The sequence below is a fragment of the Lepisosteus platostomus genome, chromosome 15 (assembly GCF_059453375.1).
Source record: "Lepisosteus platostomus isolate fLepPlt1 chromosome 15, fLepPlt1.hap1, whole genome shotgun sequence".
NCBI classification, from domain to species: Eukaryota; Metazoa; Chordata; class Actinopteri; order Semionotiformes; family Lepisosteidae; genus Lepisosteus; species Lepisosteus platostomus.
Genome location: NC_142625.1, coordinates 2,670,217 through 2,687,188, shown reverse-complemented (window position 1 = coordinate 2,687,188; position 16,972 = coordinate 2,670,217). Strand labels below are relative to the sequence as shown.

The 16,972-nt window shown below is 45.3% G+C and overlaps 1 non-coding gene across 1 annotated transcript; it reads right to left on the bottom strand.

Annotated features, from left to right (window-relative positions):
* Positions 1–1,449: 1,449 nt before the first annotated feature.
* Positions 1,450–1,639, bottom strand: LOC148647661 (U2 spliceosomal RNA). The gene has a single exon (XR_015926968.1). It is a non-coding gene; the product is annotated as a U2 spliceosomal RNA (small nuclear RNA).
* Between the last annotated feature and the right edge of the window lie 15,333 nt (positions 1,640–16,972).

The window sequence follows — 16,972 nt, the reverse complement described above, 5'->3', positions numbered from 1 at the left end:
TCCGTGTCGTATGGTGCCGGGACTGGCACCGTCCACACTCCGTTACCTCGCACATCCCCTCTCGGTGTCCAAAACCGCGACACTTCCGACAGAACTCCGGCTGGTTCCAGTAATACAGGTACCCCCTACCTGAGCCGCTGGCGAAAGTGCCCGGTGGGTGGGCAAAGCCGTCCTTCGATCGTGAATCCTGGCACAGTTCGACTTCATATCTCCTTTTGCCTGTCCAGACTCTCCGGGTATCCTGAATGACATTAGGCCCACTGCGCACCTCGACGTACTGACGGAGGAACGTTGTGACGTCGGCATCAGTGATAAACGGCTCAAACATATGCACCACCACCCACCGCTTGTTATCACCCTGCAAACCACCGCACTCGTACTCACGCATCTTCCCGTCTTTGATGACTGGCTTGTAAGCATTTCTGCACCGCCCGTCTGTAGATCTCCGCACTCACAAAGGTGACGTCCAGGAACTTCTGTGCCCGATTCCCCTGCACACATTTCAGCTCTGCAACGCTAATCCCCAACAGGTCGAACAAAATTTTATCCTCTACCTCTTCTCTCCCAGGCATCTCCGTTTCCGCCCTCCAGGTGAGACGGATGGTCCATCTCACGCTTGGCTCCTTTCTGGCCCTCCTCAGTTCCCCGGGATCTGTAGCCATGGTGGGCACGCAGCCTTTCTGGCTGCAAAGCAGCCCACTCACCACTCTGTGCACCAAGTCCAAAGTCCGCAATCCAAAAACAAGGTCCAAAGCAATCTGGGTTCAGTCCGCTGTAGTCCAAAAGGGGGTTGTCCTCGCCGTAGGTGTCCTCCGCTCTCTCCCTGGGCCTTTGATCTAGCCAAAAGGCCGAGAAGCTATACCCCCAAAGGCGCAGACCGACGCGCGGGCGTTCCGCAGGCGCACAGTGGCGCAGGCCGACTCCTCTGGAGCCCGGGACCCGCGCAGCTGCCGGCCTCCCTGCAGCCAGAGTCCTGCTGCCGGACTCTGCTCCCCCTCTCTCTTGCCTGCCTGCCTGCCTGCCTTCTTGCCAGTCCCGGGCGGGGGCCCTGCTCTCTGATCTTCTGTCAACGGCACGACAACGACCACAGCCGCAGGGGGCGCCAGCCGCCCGGCCTCCTTAGCTTAGGCCCCTCCCACTGGCAGCAACTGTGCCCAACCAGCTGCAAGCGAAAGCCGACCGCCAGCACCTGCGGGCAGAGGCAAGGGGCGGCTCTCTCTCGGGAGGGAGGGACGGGGACACGTGCCTGCGATATACTAAGTTTTTTTTGGAGGGAAAACGCCCGGCTGTCGAAAGGGCCCGCCGACGGGGACGGGGACACACACGCACACGCCACGCCATGCCACGCCAGCTTCCCTGGAGTTTTTTGGATGAGAGACTAGACCGGAGAAGAAGGAGCTCCAGTCCACCTCGCTTGCTAGCTACGTCTGTCTTTTCACCGCTGAGAGAAGGTGGTGCACCGCTCCCAGAGGCGCTGCAATACCGGGCCGATGCGTGGAGAGGACGGAGCAAGCTCCTGGTCCAGCTCCCTGTTCCAAAAATCCGTTTAATATGTGGTCCCCCGATGGGGGACGTATCAGATATTAAACTGATGAGAACAGATTTTTTTTATTTTTATTATCAAAAATAGCAAAGGAATACTAAATCACAATTATACTGTCATTTCCAAAAAATACATCCGAAAAACAATAACAAAAAAGATACTTAACAAAAACAAATAAACACTGGGTATCGGTCAACCATTCCTTTTCTAAAAGGAACCACAACTTTTCTTTATCTACCACCACCATACACTTAATGTCTCCCACAATTTTGTTGTAAACCCCACCCACACTCCATATCACCCCCTTTTTTGACCAAAGCATTCCTAGCGGCCTACAAATGCAATTTAACACAACTCATAAAAAAACATATTATGAAAGCCATCCCTTTCGTTCTCCCACATCCTCTAACTCCAAACATTATAGTAGCCAGATTTGTCTTAAACCCAGCCTCTATAGATTCTAATAAAGGTGCACATTTATTCCACACTTGTTGGGCAAAAACACAAAACCAAAAGACATGCTCAATTGTCTCAATAGACTGGCAGTCTGCTCGCAGACTCTTGTCCACAACGCCTGCATGTGAGGGGCTGGCCCGGGTAAAACAAGTACCCATTATTCAATCCAATAGTGAAGGAAGCTGGCGGGTGAAGCAAACCATCACTTGCCTGCGCACTGAACCTGAACCGCATTCGGTACCTTCTTTTTCCGTTTCAGTATTTCTTCCTGTCAAGCAATTTGACCCCTTCGTCCGGCACGTCCACAAAGCGCTTAAGAAAGCTCACAATGTCCTCCTCCGCAATATAAGGATTAAACATGTGCACTGTTAATGGCCGCAGTTCCCTTGCAAATAAAGGCTCAATGTAGAAATGGCTAAGCGGCTCCTCATTTCGCTGCTCACTAGCAATTGTCCAAACTTTCAAATACCTTTGAAAAAGGTGACCTTGAAAAGGTCAAATACCTTTTTCCCGGGGAAATCCTATAGACAGTAAGTATCCTCCGAGTGCACACCCAAAGCCTTCTCCAGAACCACGTCTTCAAAAGTATCCCTGTGAACAAACTCCTGGATCCCATCATCCTCCTTCAAGACGAACCGGATAGTATTCGTCAGCCTCGCCTCCCTGTTGCTCGGTCTTCTCTCCATCCTCTTGAAATGGCCGGATCCTCATCCGCCACGTAGAAAAAAAGCTGCCTAGCCTATAGGCAGGCCTGGGGAAAAACAAACCCTCACCTTCCCTCCTTCCAACTGTTCTCACAGCCGCGGTCAAGCCACATACTGAGATCGCAGCCAAAAGGCAGAGAAGGAATTTTTTTGTTTTTTTATTACAAAAATGACAAAATCACAAACTATTTACAGAAAAAAGAACTAATGACAACAATGCAACTCAAATCAGAAACAACACTACCAAAGAAACAAAACAAAGAACACTGTCAACCAAAATAAGACTTGCAATGTACCATCAATCCCTTCCACCTTTCTTTTGCGGCGTGATATCCTTTTTTACGAATGTCTAGGATTATCTCACATTTAATCCGGTACAACAGTCTGTTACACAAACCCTTCACACTGAGTTGAACTCCATTTTTAACTAGACCATTCCACGCCTTCCACAGCTCCAACTTTACATAACTCATGAGTACCCACAATACCCAAGTTGTTTCCCGTGAATACGCTTCTTTCTTCAAACCATATAAAACCATGTTTAAAGTAATTACAAAATTCAAAGTAATCATCTCAAACAGCAGGCTACACTTTGCCCACATTCTCCCCGCATAATCACAGTCCCAGAATACATGGCGAATGGACTCCAGTTTATTACATTTCGCCCTCGGGCAAAGCGGCTGCAAAGTCAGTTTATGTCGATGCAATATCTCTCTCACAGGGAGTCTCTGCCATGCGATAAACCAATTTAGGTCCATCAAGTCGTGTTGCAGTCCTTTGGGCTGGATCTGACTCCACACTTCTTTAGGCAGCCCACCGACCAGGTCCGCTTTGCCTTCGGCCATCACCGTCTCATACAGGGATGTGTGGTTGGACAACACTTTGCCCTCCAGCCCCTACACGTGCTTGCTGATCCACTGGTAGGCTTGACGGTAGTGCCAGGGCATGTCTTCGCCATGGGGCGCCTTATTGTCCAAACCAAATACCCCTCTCAGCCTGTTCTACAGGCATCTTCGAGGCCACACACAAAGAAGATACAAAAAGACAAGACAACTTGGTAGGTAAAGACGGAAACCCCCTTCCTCCCTCCTCAATAGGTCTATACATATCCACCCGCCCGATATATTCATATTTTTTACCCCAAATAAACCAAAAAACCTCCCTCGTTAAATACCTATTTAGCCTCAAAGGCATGGGGTATACTGAGGCCAGATACCCTAACAACGCCAACACCTCAATCTTAATTATAAGGGCTTTCCCCACATGAGTCAGACCCCTGTGTTTCCACAGCCCCAGGCGCATCCTTGCCTTTTCCAGTTTCTCGAGCCAGTTGTAGTTGGCCGCGTCCTCCTCTTTGAAATGGATACCCAGTATTTTCAAGGGGTCCCTACAAACTTGTAGTCCCCCCACACCGTCCTGTCTGTCTCCACCTGCCAAAAAATTTAATTTGACTCTTCCCTCTATTCAGTTTGGCCCCGGATGCCTTGGCAAAAACTGCCAGGTAGTTCAGCAGGTCCACATCAGAAGCCATGAACAGAGTAATATCATCTGCATATAGGGCAATTTTGGCCCTCTCCCCACCGCTCCCAGGCACCAAGATGCCGTCTATTTTCGGGTCTGCACATACTAACCGGGCATAAGCCTCAATATACAGTACAAATAACAGTGGAGAGAGAGGGCATCCCTGTCTCACTCCCGCGTCCTGCCACACCATACCTCCGACGTGGCCGTTTATTAGGATTTTGCTCCCCACCTCCCTATACAAGGTCTGGACCCAACCAATTAACCGAGAACCAAACCCCATACGTTCCATTACCCGCCATAAGAAGTCATGAGACACCCTGTCAAAGGCTTTTTCCAAGTCGAGACTCACCAACATAAAGGGAACATCTCTCTGCCCCGACAAGGCAATAACGTCCCTTACCAGTTGCAGCGACCAGCAGATCTTCCGCCCTTGAACCCCGCATGTCTGCTTTTTTCCAATAACTGTTGGGAGCACCCTTTTCAACCTGTTCACCAGAGCTTTCGCTAAAATCTTATAGTCGGTGCACAATAATGTCAGGGGTCTCCAATTTCTCAGGTCTATAGACTTTCCCTTTTTATACAGTAGTATCAACAGTCCTGTTCTCATAGAGGTTCCCAGGCGACCTTTTTCAAGGGCCTCGTTCAGTACTAAAAGCAATATTTCCTTTAGTTCCTCCCAAAAAACAGAATAAAACTCCACAGGTAGGCCACCCATGCCAGGCACTTTACCCCTCTTCAGTTCACTCATGGCCACTGCCAGTTCTTTTACAGTAAAGGGACCTTCCATGCCGGCCCGTTCCTCATCCGTGAGTACTGAGACCACAGACCCCAAATCATGCTCGGCAGCTACTTCTTCTGTCTCACGCTTCGTAAAAATCTCCTGATAGAAATCAGTTGCAACCCTTAGCATTCCATCCCTATCAGTCAGTATTACCCAAGCTATCCTGCAACCCTTCCACCACTCGCTTACATTGCCTTTCCTTCATACTGCAGAACTGAAAGGAAGAACAGGTTTCTTTAAACTGCAAGTTCTCTATGTGGGTTTTAAAAAGGTATCTGCGAGCCCTGTTCTCATAAAAGTTTCTCAATTTCTCTTTTTGCTTGTTAATTTCCTCCAAATCCACAGCCATACCCTTGTTGCAGTTCTCATATAACAGATTCAGATGCACTTGCAATAATCTTCCTTCCTGTTTTTCCTGCACTTGCCTTTCCCTACAATACTTCCTTGTGACTCTCTGGATCTGTCGTTTGGCCAAATCCCACCACCTTAGAGAGGAAGACCGCTCACCTTTCTGCCATAAACCTCTTCAGTTCCCCTTTTACTAAATTCCTATAGGCCTATAGGCATCTTCTAAGATCTCAGTGTTTAGCTTCCAACACCCCTTACCAAAATTGGAACCTAAACTGGTTATTTCAACCCTTACCAGGTCGTGATCAGAATGCCAAAAGGGGACGCACTCTCTACTACAAGCCCCCTTGATGAAAGGACATAATCCAATCTCCTGGACTGCCCTCTTGAATTCCTCCAAGTGGGGACTGTTTTCCCCTTTGTGACCCTAGCAACACAGTCTATCAGACCGTATTGCCCTAGCATTCTGTGTATAAACTTCACATCGGGGTTATCCTTGTCTTTAAAATCAAGATTAAAATCCCCACCTATGATCACTTTCCTGTTAGTAAGAAAAAAGGGGGCCAAGTTAGCATAAAAGGTCAATTGCTGAGAGGCTACAGCTGGAGCATAAACACTTAAAAACCGGAAACAACACTCACCAAGAATCACATCCACGCTCATTAGCCTACAAGCCACACCCACCTCACATCCTTCCACCACCACATCATAAGACCCAAACAGGACTCCACCCTCACTCCACCTGGAAGGACCTTTATCCCATTCTGTAGTAAAAGCCGCCACATCCTTACAGTCTTTTAGGTGCACTTCCTGCAAAAAACACATCGTGAAATCCAAAGACTTCAAATACAGATGCAGCCATTCAAAATGGGTGAGGTATTTCACGGCATACCGCGACACGCCCACCGGGGTATCACGCGGTATCACGTGTGTCACGTGACTAGCTATCCGGCGTCGCCTTGTAAAACCGCCAGGGGGAGCTTAACCTCTCATGTACAGCATTCGAGCCTTTAATTTTGAACTGTGTATTACAGCATGTTAATCATCATTCAAATGTTGGTATATTTTATGAAAGCAAGATTGCTCAGTTGGACAAAAGTACACAACCTACCTTTATCAGAAATATTTATGCATCAAAGCCTTTACTGAAGATATTACTAATAGTATTAATAATGGATGACTTTGGACAAGCTGTATACTCAAAGTATAATTTCTTTAGCACATTTGTACAAGCACTTGGAATCTGTCCAAGCCATACTTTGTCAGGCATTTTGTTTTACTTCAACGGGCATAAAAACTTCCTTGCTTTTAACAGGGCGTTTCATAATTTCTAACTACGAAAATGATTTAAAATGCGACACCTATCATGAAAAGAAAAAAATACACACCAGTATTCCATTTCTCCCTAAACATTGTAAGCTTCGAAGTCTTTAACTAACGTGATACCGGAGTCAACAAGCATACTTCTAGAATTTGATTTAAAGGGAATATAATATGGAATCGCGTATCTCAAGAATTTAATAACGGTATGATTATATCCGTGTACTGCGGGAGGGCTGTTTCGCCTGCCTGCTTATGCGAGCTGTCTTGTAGCCTACTGGTCTAGTTGCGTGACTACCAACTGGCAGGTTGTGTGTTCGAATCCAGCTGGTGCTGGACCTTTCAGTTTTATTTATTTATTTTTTAATCGCGTAACATAAACATATTACCGTATGCAAACTGTACTGTATACAATATGTATATGTATATTTAATGTCTTAACTGTGCCCGTTTAAGTATTGAATATTCATATCTAATTTTACCACTGAAGGGAAATCTTAACATAAACATACAGTATATGGCTGGTCTCGGTACTTTAAAGAAAAAAATACACACCAGTATTCCATTTCTCCCTAAACATTGTAAGCTTCGAATGAAACCACTAAATAAAGACATAAATATAGAAATCTTAAGATTTGTTTTATTTAATGTTGGTAGCAGGATGAACTGTCAGAGTGTATATTTTGTCGCAAAGTTGCTACAAGATGTTAACAGTGAAAAGGGTATTTAGAAATGAGTTATTTTAAGATGAAAAAGAAAACATACACGAAACATGGTTTCATTACGACCAGAATCGGTCTTGAGATATTTTTAACTTGATTTACAGTATTTGAGAGGTATGTCTTAACACCGATACTACAGTGCTTAAGTACTGTTCACGTATATGTTTCTAGGTTTATATTATGCATTTCATAGGGTCAAATTACTTTTGAGCAACTAATAAGAAGCGCGAAACGGTATGCGTTTTAGTTTCGTTTTGTGCTGGAACCCGTGGATTGATTAGAGATATCAAGTACATACAAGTCATTTTTTAAATGTTGTAGTTCGTCTTGAAAAAATGTTACGAGTACATCATCTATCAACAATTACACAGGTTCTGTTTCCATATTGCGGATTTTGGTTAGGTACAGTATTATCAAATCCAGTGGCGCTGTGTGTTACTTTACTGAGTCCCAATCTGTGATTGAAACCTGTAAAACCGGTTTAATTCGTCACAGCCAGCACTCTTCAGGTGTGAGGGTCTTCTGCTCAGAATGAAACGCTAAAATGTTTGTGTATATTCTAATGGTAGTGGGGGCAGGGTGTGTGGGAACAGGTTTGTTCTTCACACCTGAAACATTTTCTCTGAAAGGATTTTCTTAGCAGTTTAACCGATCTTGTTACAGCATGTTACAGTTTACTATTATTAACCATATTAATTTTAAGTGCTTAATGTAAAATCTTGTAAAAATATATTTTCATTGTTCAAATATACATTAAGTCTGACTATCATATAATAAGTTAAATACAAAACTAAAGAAAAAATAGGGTTAAATATAATTCAAAATATTTTGCTAACAATGTTAACTGTTTATGAATAATAAAATGTATTAACTAAGGAGTAGGATGGCACAGTTGTTAGTATGTTTTTTGTTTTGTTTCTTTTTCATAAATACAACAGTAGTACCTGATGTCTCAGTGGCTTTCAAAATTAAATTATGCATGCAAACCTGTGAACTAGAAAGATAACTAAGATTTTAATACTAATTAAATGACCGCGGGCACTTCCCACCCCCCCCCTACATTCTCAGAGTAGAACAGACTAACCTTCTAATGAAAGACGGTCCACCCCCCACGGACAGGAAAAGTGCCCACAGGCACTTAAACTTAATATGGTCAGTAACGGTAAACAGTAACATGGTAAGAAGGAGCACGTACAAACGTTTTCGAAATAACCACATGTAAGACTCTGATCCTAAAAATGTTTAGGGAGAAAGTGGAATACTGGTGTGTATTTTTTCTTTAAACTACCAATACCAGCCATATACAGTCTGTAACGTAGGGATTTCTATATGTCTTTATTTAGTGTTTACATTAGCGACAAAGGCTAAACTTTTAGCTTCAGTAACGTGTACATATCTCCCCTTTTTATAAAACGACTTGGTTGAAAACTGTTCCAGAGCCACTGTTGTTTCATCAGTGAAAAGTACATCATGAAATGCCTCTCCCTGTTCAATCCACTGGAAAAAAGAAAAGGAGCATAAAGCTTCTGATGGTCATAAACGATATTCATTTAGGAGCAGCATCAGAGGTATGTTTTTAACTGCACTGCATTGGAGAGAATACCATAGTGTGTTTTTTTTTTTACTCCCTGGCGGAAACTGGCTTCCAGAAGAATCAGTATGGCTCAGAGATTAAATAAAACTTCACAGACATTAACGAAGAGCATAACGCGTGTACTGTATACACTGCAAGTACAACCCAACTCTCTGCAGGAGTGCTGGCTGTGACGAATTGAACCGGTTTCACGGGTATTTTCAAAGTAGGAGGCGAGATTTCCAGCGAAAGACACCCCCCCCCCTCAAAAACCCAGTAAATACAGTACTTACTAGTTAAAGGCTAGGCTCCCGACTACGGTGAAAGGAACCCTTCTTTCATTAGAAGACAATGAACATATTTTAGCCCTGAATGAATTAATAGCAAACATAGTTTACATAAAAGACATTTTTCCAAGAAAGTTTAGCCTTTGTCACTAATGAAACCACTAAATAAAGACATATATAGAAAAATCTTAAGATTTTTAAAATACATGACTTTGCTAAAATTTATTTGAAAATAAAAACAATTACAACCGCCAGGGGAGAGAGAGAGAACAGGGGAGGGATGTTGGTTTTGCATAAGGGGCGGGGCTATGGAAAGTAGGTATGTTTGGGAATGTGTAGTTACATGTTCTGGCTGTTTGTGAATTATCGTTGTTGAGTATGGAGTGTTGAGGTATTGATTTTGTGTAATGCTTTATGTTGAAAATTGAGGTGGATTTTGTTTATGATAAACAGGATAAACTGGGATGGGAGGAAGGTTTGGTTTTGCATAAGGGGCGGGATTATGATAATTGGAGGACTTGCGAGTGTAAAATGGTTTGATTATTTGATTTTGTATTGTGGTTGTTATCTATGTTTTTGGTTGGTATTATGTTTATATGGTTGTTTTTGTTGGTTGGTTGTTATTATGGTTATTAATAATACGATCTATAGTTGAAATCTGAGCCTAAATAAAAAGAAAAAGCAAGTGATTAGGTTTATGAGCAATCTAATTACTTATTCGTTTAAAAAGCTATATAAAATAAAGTTTATTATTAATTTGCTGGACAGAGCGGTGAACATTATTATGCATAAGACAAAGATAACGATCCTGATCAGTTTAGAAATCTGTGTACGCTGTAAGGTTTTTATTTCTTAAACTTTTAAAATACACGTTTAGAATTGAAAGAAATCCTCTTCCTGGTATAGCAAACCAGCACGTCTTTTTTCTCTAATCAGAGGGGTGTCAGATGGTGTCAGCCAATCACCATTCTGCGTTGGGTAGCAACGGGTGACTGTTCTCAGGCGGAAGATGTAAACAGCTTAATGTTCGTGTTAAATATTTTTTTTTAATTAAAATTCATTCTATACAGCAATCGCATATTTGGGTACCGTTTCATAAAACTTTCATGCTTAAAATGTTTAGGGAGAAATGGAAGACTGGTGTGTATTTTTTCTTTAAACTACCAAGACCAGCCATACACAGTACAGTTTACATACATACAGTAATGTTTTAAATTAATATCGTTTATGACCTTCAGATGCGTTATGCTCCTCTTCTTTTTATGCTCAGCTACTAAAATTTCCCTTTAGTGGTAAAATCCATATAAATATTCAAAACTAAGCGGATTAAAATGTGCACAGTAAAGACATTAAATGATTAAATCTTTGCACTACCAACCAATGCACCACGAGTGCCCCTGTCGGTCATTTTGGCCAGCCAATCACTTGCCCTGCGGTATGCTCCGGTGCCCCGCGGTGGCTTGTGGGTAGGTTACCGTACCGCGGGTTTTTACCGCGCATTTTGAATGGCTGCATCTGTAGCTAAAAACTGCTGTTCTTTTAGTCCTATCCCGGAACCCCCGTACGTTAATTGTGAGAATTTTCCACATGATTTCAGCAAAAACCCTTCTGAGCCCATTTCCTCATCAAACAAGAGAAACGTATGTAAACTTCTCTAATGTCCTTCTCATCTACCCCACACACCAATAAACCAGTCACCCTTTCCCTGGACTTTTCAGGTTCTATTTTCACACCTTTATACCTCTGCAACATTTTAGTGATACCCCCCAATTTAGGAGAGAACACTACATTCCCATGCACCAATTTGCATAAATTCAAAAAATCTCTGGACACTGTCAACTTTGCCCGTAACATATCTCTTTTTCTAACTCTTCTCTGTTCGTAATTGGCCTCGTCCTTCTCAATGTCCTCCACCCAGTCTTTCACCGAATCCTCAATCTGATATCTCTTTCTTCTCAACTCCGCATTACCCTCGGCATACAAAGGAAAAGTTGACAATTCCCCCCAAGCACCCACCGGTTTCAACCTTAACCCTTTCTTTTCGAACACAGCCCCATCGAAAAATTCGGGCCATGTCACTGTGTCTGTCTCCATGTCCCATTTACATAGTCTTACAAACTTGGAAGGAATTCCCGCGTCATACCAAACCTCCTTGGGTGTTCTGCCCAACACTACCTTCTTCTTCTTGTGCCCGCAAAGACACTTCTTCCAAATTCAAAGACGGCCCCGGGGAGCAAGAAGACGCCGCCAGCACATCCTGAAAATTAGGGATGGAGATCGCAATTTCCTTGTGCATTTCCGTTCAGACCAATACATTCTGACATTCCCCCCAAATTCCCCGAGCAAAAACACATTCCCAAAAAGTGTGTCTCACCGTTTCCTCTGCAGAACACCCCTCCCTTGGACAAGTTCTGATCTTAGACAGCTTATGTCTATACAGCACCTCCCGTACTGGTAACCTGTCATGGACGATCCTCCAATTCAAATCCATCAACCCTTAGGTTGAACTCGGGCCCACACCTCCTGCTGTATACCTAATACTGTTGGACTGACTTTCCGAGTTTCCATCACTAATGTATACAACTGCCTGTGACTCTGACAAACATCCTTGTCCCCAAAAGAAAACACTTCTTTCCTCAATTCTCGCGCTCTCCTATAGTGAGTGGGAGCTAACGCTGCATGCGGCCTCGCATTCGTCCACCCATACACTGTCCTCATACACTCTTCAAACCACAAACACACAAAACTCTTGCACCGCCCCCCAGCACCTCCACCAAGAACCCTACACAACCCTGAAAAAAACACACAATCTAATTTGAGGGGCAAGTTGGGGACCCCCCTCCCACCTTCACTAACCTCCATATACATAATATCCCTCTTGACATATTCGTATTTCCCTCCCCACATGAACTCGAAAACCATCCGTGTCAACAGTCTCTTAAATGTCTTTGGCATTGGATATACATAGGCCAAGTACATCAAAGCTGGCAATACGTCAGCTTTCAGAACAATCACTTTCCCCAAAAAAGACAACCGCTGTGACTTCCATAACCCGAACTTAACCCTCACTCGTGCAAATACCAAATTCCAATTAATCAACTCATTCCCCTTTTTGTGAAAAACTACCCCTAAAATCTTTACCCCGCTCTCAGATTCCTGTAACCCGCCAGGCACCGACCACACTGTACTCCACCCACCACACCCCATCGCCACAGACTTCTGCACATTAAGCTTAGACCCAGAGGCCGCTGCAAACTGCCCAAACCTGTGCAGAGCCTGCCTCACACCACTCTCAGATGTCATAAACAGTGTAGCATCGTCTGCATATTGCAGAATTTTAAGTACCTCACCTCCACTCCCTGGCAACCACAACCCATGTACCGCCGGATCTGCCCTCAAGCAACATGCTAAGGCCTCTACGAACAACACATACAACAAAGGGGACAGGGGACACCCTTGCCTCACCCCGGAAGACTGCAAAAATCGCTCCCCCATATGCCCATTGACCACCACCCTGCTACCTACCTCTGTGTACAAAATCCTTAACCAACGCATTAAAAATCCCCAAAACCTAAATGTACCAAAGTCCTAAACAAAAACCCATGATGAACCCTATCAAATGCCTTCTCCTGATCTACGTTCACCAGCAACAATGGAATTCTCTGAGCTTCCACCCATGCAATCACGTCCCTGACCAGAACTAGATTCCAAAAAATTGATCGCCCCGGGACTCCGCAGGTTTGGTCCAAATGTACCAAATCCGGCATCACAGTCTTCAAACGGCTCACGAGAACCTTAGCAACCAGCTTGTAATCCGTAGACAACAAAGTGATCGGTCTCCAATTCTTTAAATCCGTCATATCCCCCTTTTTAAACAGAAGCACTATCAAACCATCTCTCATAGTCCTACTCAACTTGCCATCCCTGTAGATCTCGTTCAGGACAGCAAGGAGCACTGGCCCCAGCAGATCCCAAAAGGCGGCATAGAACTCCCTAGGGAGCCCATCCACCCCTGGGACTTTCCCTTCCTTGAGAGACTTTAGGGCACTTTCCAGTTCCTCTAGAGTGAGGGGCTTCTCCAAAGTCTCCTTCACACTGCCAGACAACCGTTTTTTCAAAAAACTCAAGAAATAGCTTCCCAGCCCTTCGTCAACCACTTTCTCCTCAAACAATTTAGAATAAAATTCTGTTGCGCACTCCACCATCTCTGTGTTCGTTTGCACAACCCCGCCTTCCCTAGTGCGCAATGCTCTGATCACTGTCCCCCTCTGTCTCGCCCTTACTTGCTGAAAAAAAAAGGCGGAACACTTTTCATTCTGATCAATATAATTCTGACACCTACGCACCAAAAATCGCAGAGCTTTATCTTCAAAAAGGGATTTTAGACGGACTTTCAGGACCGTCAATAAACTGTGATCCATGGCTTGCCCTGCATTCTCCCTAGCATACAACATCTCGATCCTCCTCATAGCTTCCTCCACCTCTTTCATATCCTTCCTCCTAACACTTCTACAAAAATCCCTAACAAACACCCTAATCTTTTTCTTAACACATTCCCACCAATCAACCAAAGATGAAAAACAACCCTGCAACCCAACCCATTCCCTGAACCATGCTCGAAATTGCATCCTAAAATTTTCATCCTGCAAGACTGTCACATCCATTCTCCATACATCTCTTCCAAAGCTCAGCACCCCAAGTTCCAGCTCACACAGCACCCCATCGTGATCAGAAAACTACGATGGCCGCAAAACCACATCCACCACCCGCACCCCCTGGGGCACAAACCAGTAGTCTAATCGGCTCCGGACACCTCGCGAATTCCTCCAAGTATATCCCTGCTGGTTAGGGAAAAGACACCTGTATGCATCTTTCAAACCAAAGTCCCTCACTACCCTCCCCCATAACTGTCCTGTGAAATCCCCCTCACGCCCCTTATCCAAACACACATTAAAATCACCACCCATCAACACCACACGATTCGTATAAAGCAGTGGCGTTATGGCTTCAAAACATTCCTTCCTCTCCTTAAGGTTCACTGGGGCATAAACATTGATTAACCGCAGGCACACACCCATCCACTCCGCATCCACACACAACACTCGGCCTGGCCACACAAACATTGCATCGCCCACCGCCCACCCCCTCCCATTAAACACTATCCCCACTCCTGACGAACGAACACCACCCACACTCCATCTGGCTTCCCCCTCCTTCCATTCCCCAGAAAAAAAACCCATATCTCTCCTATCCTTTAAATGAACCTCCTGTAAGAACGCAACCGAAAAACCCACAGACTTCAAGGATATAAAAAAATGTTGTCCTTTTCACCTTATCCTGCAACCCTTTCACATTTGCAGAAAAGGCAAAAAAACCCATTGTTGCACTATTAACTAAAATCCGCACTACTCAAAAACTCCTCTATATTAGCCGTATCATGTGTTGGGCCCTCGTAGCTGCCTATACTACTCGGAGAGCTAGTAGACCAGATATGGCCTAACTGGCCTCCGCTCCACTCCCCTAACCTATCTTCTGTATTACCCCAACTCTCGCCCCCTACAGCTAAGGGCTCCATAGTAGTACCTCCACCTTCACACACTTCCTCTCTTTCTATAACTTTTGTTATTGACCTGGGAGGTGAGAGCGACTCCCCTCCAGGCTTGTCCTTTTAATAATAATAATAATAATAATAATTGCTTACACTTATATAGCGCTTTTCTGGACACTCCACTCAAAGCGCTTTTACAGGTAATGGGGACTCCCCTCCACCACCACCAATGTGCAGCATCCACCTGGATGATGCGACGGCAGCCATAGTGCGCCAGAACGCTCACCACACATCAGCTATCAGTGGGGAGGAGAGCAGAGTAATGTAGCCAATTCATAGAGGGGGATTATTAGGAGGCCATGATTAGTAAGGGCCAATTGGAAATTTGGCCAGGACACCGGGGTTACACCCCTACTCTTTTCGAGAAGCGCCCTGGGATTTTTAATGACCACAGAGAGTCAGGACCTCGGTTTTACGTCTCATCCGAAGGACGGCGCCTGTTTACAGTATAGTGTCCCCGTCACTATACTGGGGCATTAGGACCCACATGGACTGCAGGGTGAGCGCCCCCCGCTGGCCCCACTAACACCTCTTCCAGCAGCAACCTTAGTTTTTCCCAGGAGGTCTCCCATCCAGGTACTGACCAGGCTCACACCTGCTTAGCTTCAGTGGGTTGCCAGTTGTGAGTTGCAGGGTGATATGGCTGCTGGCTGCTTTTGTCTCCGCTTCCTTTTTTTCTTTTTCCCCACCACTATTTCAAACTCATCTCCCCCGCTTTCCTCTTCCGCTGTACTGTTGCCATCACTCATCTCCATGTCCTGCTGATCCCCATTTCCTCCCCCCCCCTGCTTCTCCCAAATCTCCCCTTTCACCAGATTCCTCAGTATCCTCTACCGTATCCCTCACTAATCCGCTAAGCCCCACCCCATCCCCCTTATCTACAGCTACCTCTCTCTCAACCTCACTCCTCTCTCCCCCCTCCACTGGTAGCCCAGCTCCCTTATCTCTATCCTCCCCTTCTATATCCCCTTCCTCACCCTTTTTAGACCCATCCCCCTCTTCCCTCGCCCTCCCCCTACCCTTTTTCTTTTTCTTACGCCCCCTACCTTCCTAACTTCCTCCTCTACACCACCCAATTCCATATCCCCACCTTCCTGCACTCCTTCCTCCTCCTCGCTCGTCCCTTCATCCTCCTGAAGCTCTACTAATCCAGTGCGAAGAGCTATTACCCGTTCCGGTTGCCGTTCGAAACAATCTTTAAACAGGTGTCCCACTTCATTACACAAGGAGCATCTTGGCCTCTCCTTGCAATCCCTTACCTCGTGTCCCTCCATCCCACATCTCCGACAAATCACCTTATTACAATTCGCCACCAAGTGGCCCCCCCCCACATCTCCGACACAGTTTTGGTTGCCCTGCATAAAACAAATATCCCTGGTTGGATCCCAGGAAGAAATTTGCTGGTGGATGCCTAAAGCCATCTTTCGACACAGTGTCCGGCCGAAACCGGACTCTATACTGCCACCGGCCTGTCCACACCCTCACACCATCCCTCACCATCCACCCATCATTCAAAATTTCCACATACCGACACAGAAAAGCATAAATGTCCGTTTCCAAAACAAAAGGGTTGTGCATGTGCACCGTCACCACTCTGTCCTCTTGTGCCCAAAGTCCCACCCCTTCGAAGTTCTCCAGTTGTCCAGCATCCTTTTTTTCTCTGGCCGCCCGATATACGTTCCAGTACATTGTTGCAGATTCAAAAGTCACTTTGAAAAATCTCAAAGATACGTAGCTCTGCACGCAAAACACATCCTTCAAATCCACACTCAAAACTCGCATCAAAACATGCCGGGAGAAATCCTCTCTCCCCGGCATCAAGCCAACATCTCCCAACCACCGGAACTGGATGGTGTTCTTCAATCCAGGCCCTGCTGCTGGTTGACCCCTCCAGTTCCTAGCCTCCATGTCGCCGATCAAAGAAAGTCACAAAGCCCCCGGGAAATCGCCTGGCTCCCCAGCTTAGGGTAAACCCTGAGCTGAGGAGAACCCAGGCCGCGCTGCTAGGCAAAGATCGTCCCTCACCAGTCCTTGGAAACGTCCAATCCCTCCAAAAGGAAACGATTCCGATCCTCCTCCTGGCTCGCCTATATCCCGGACTTCAAA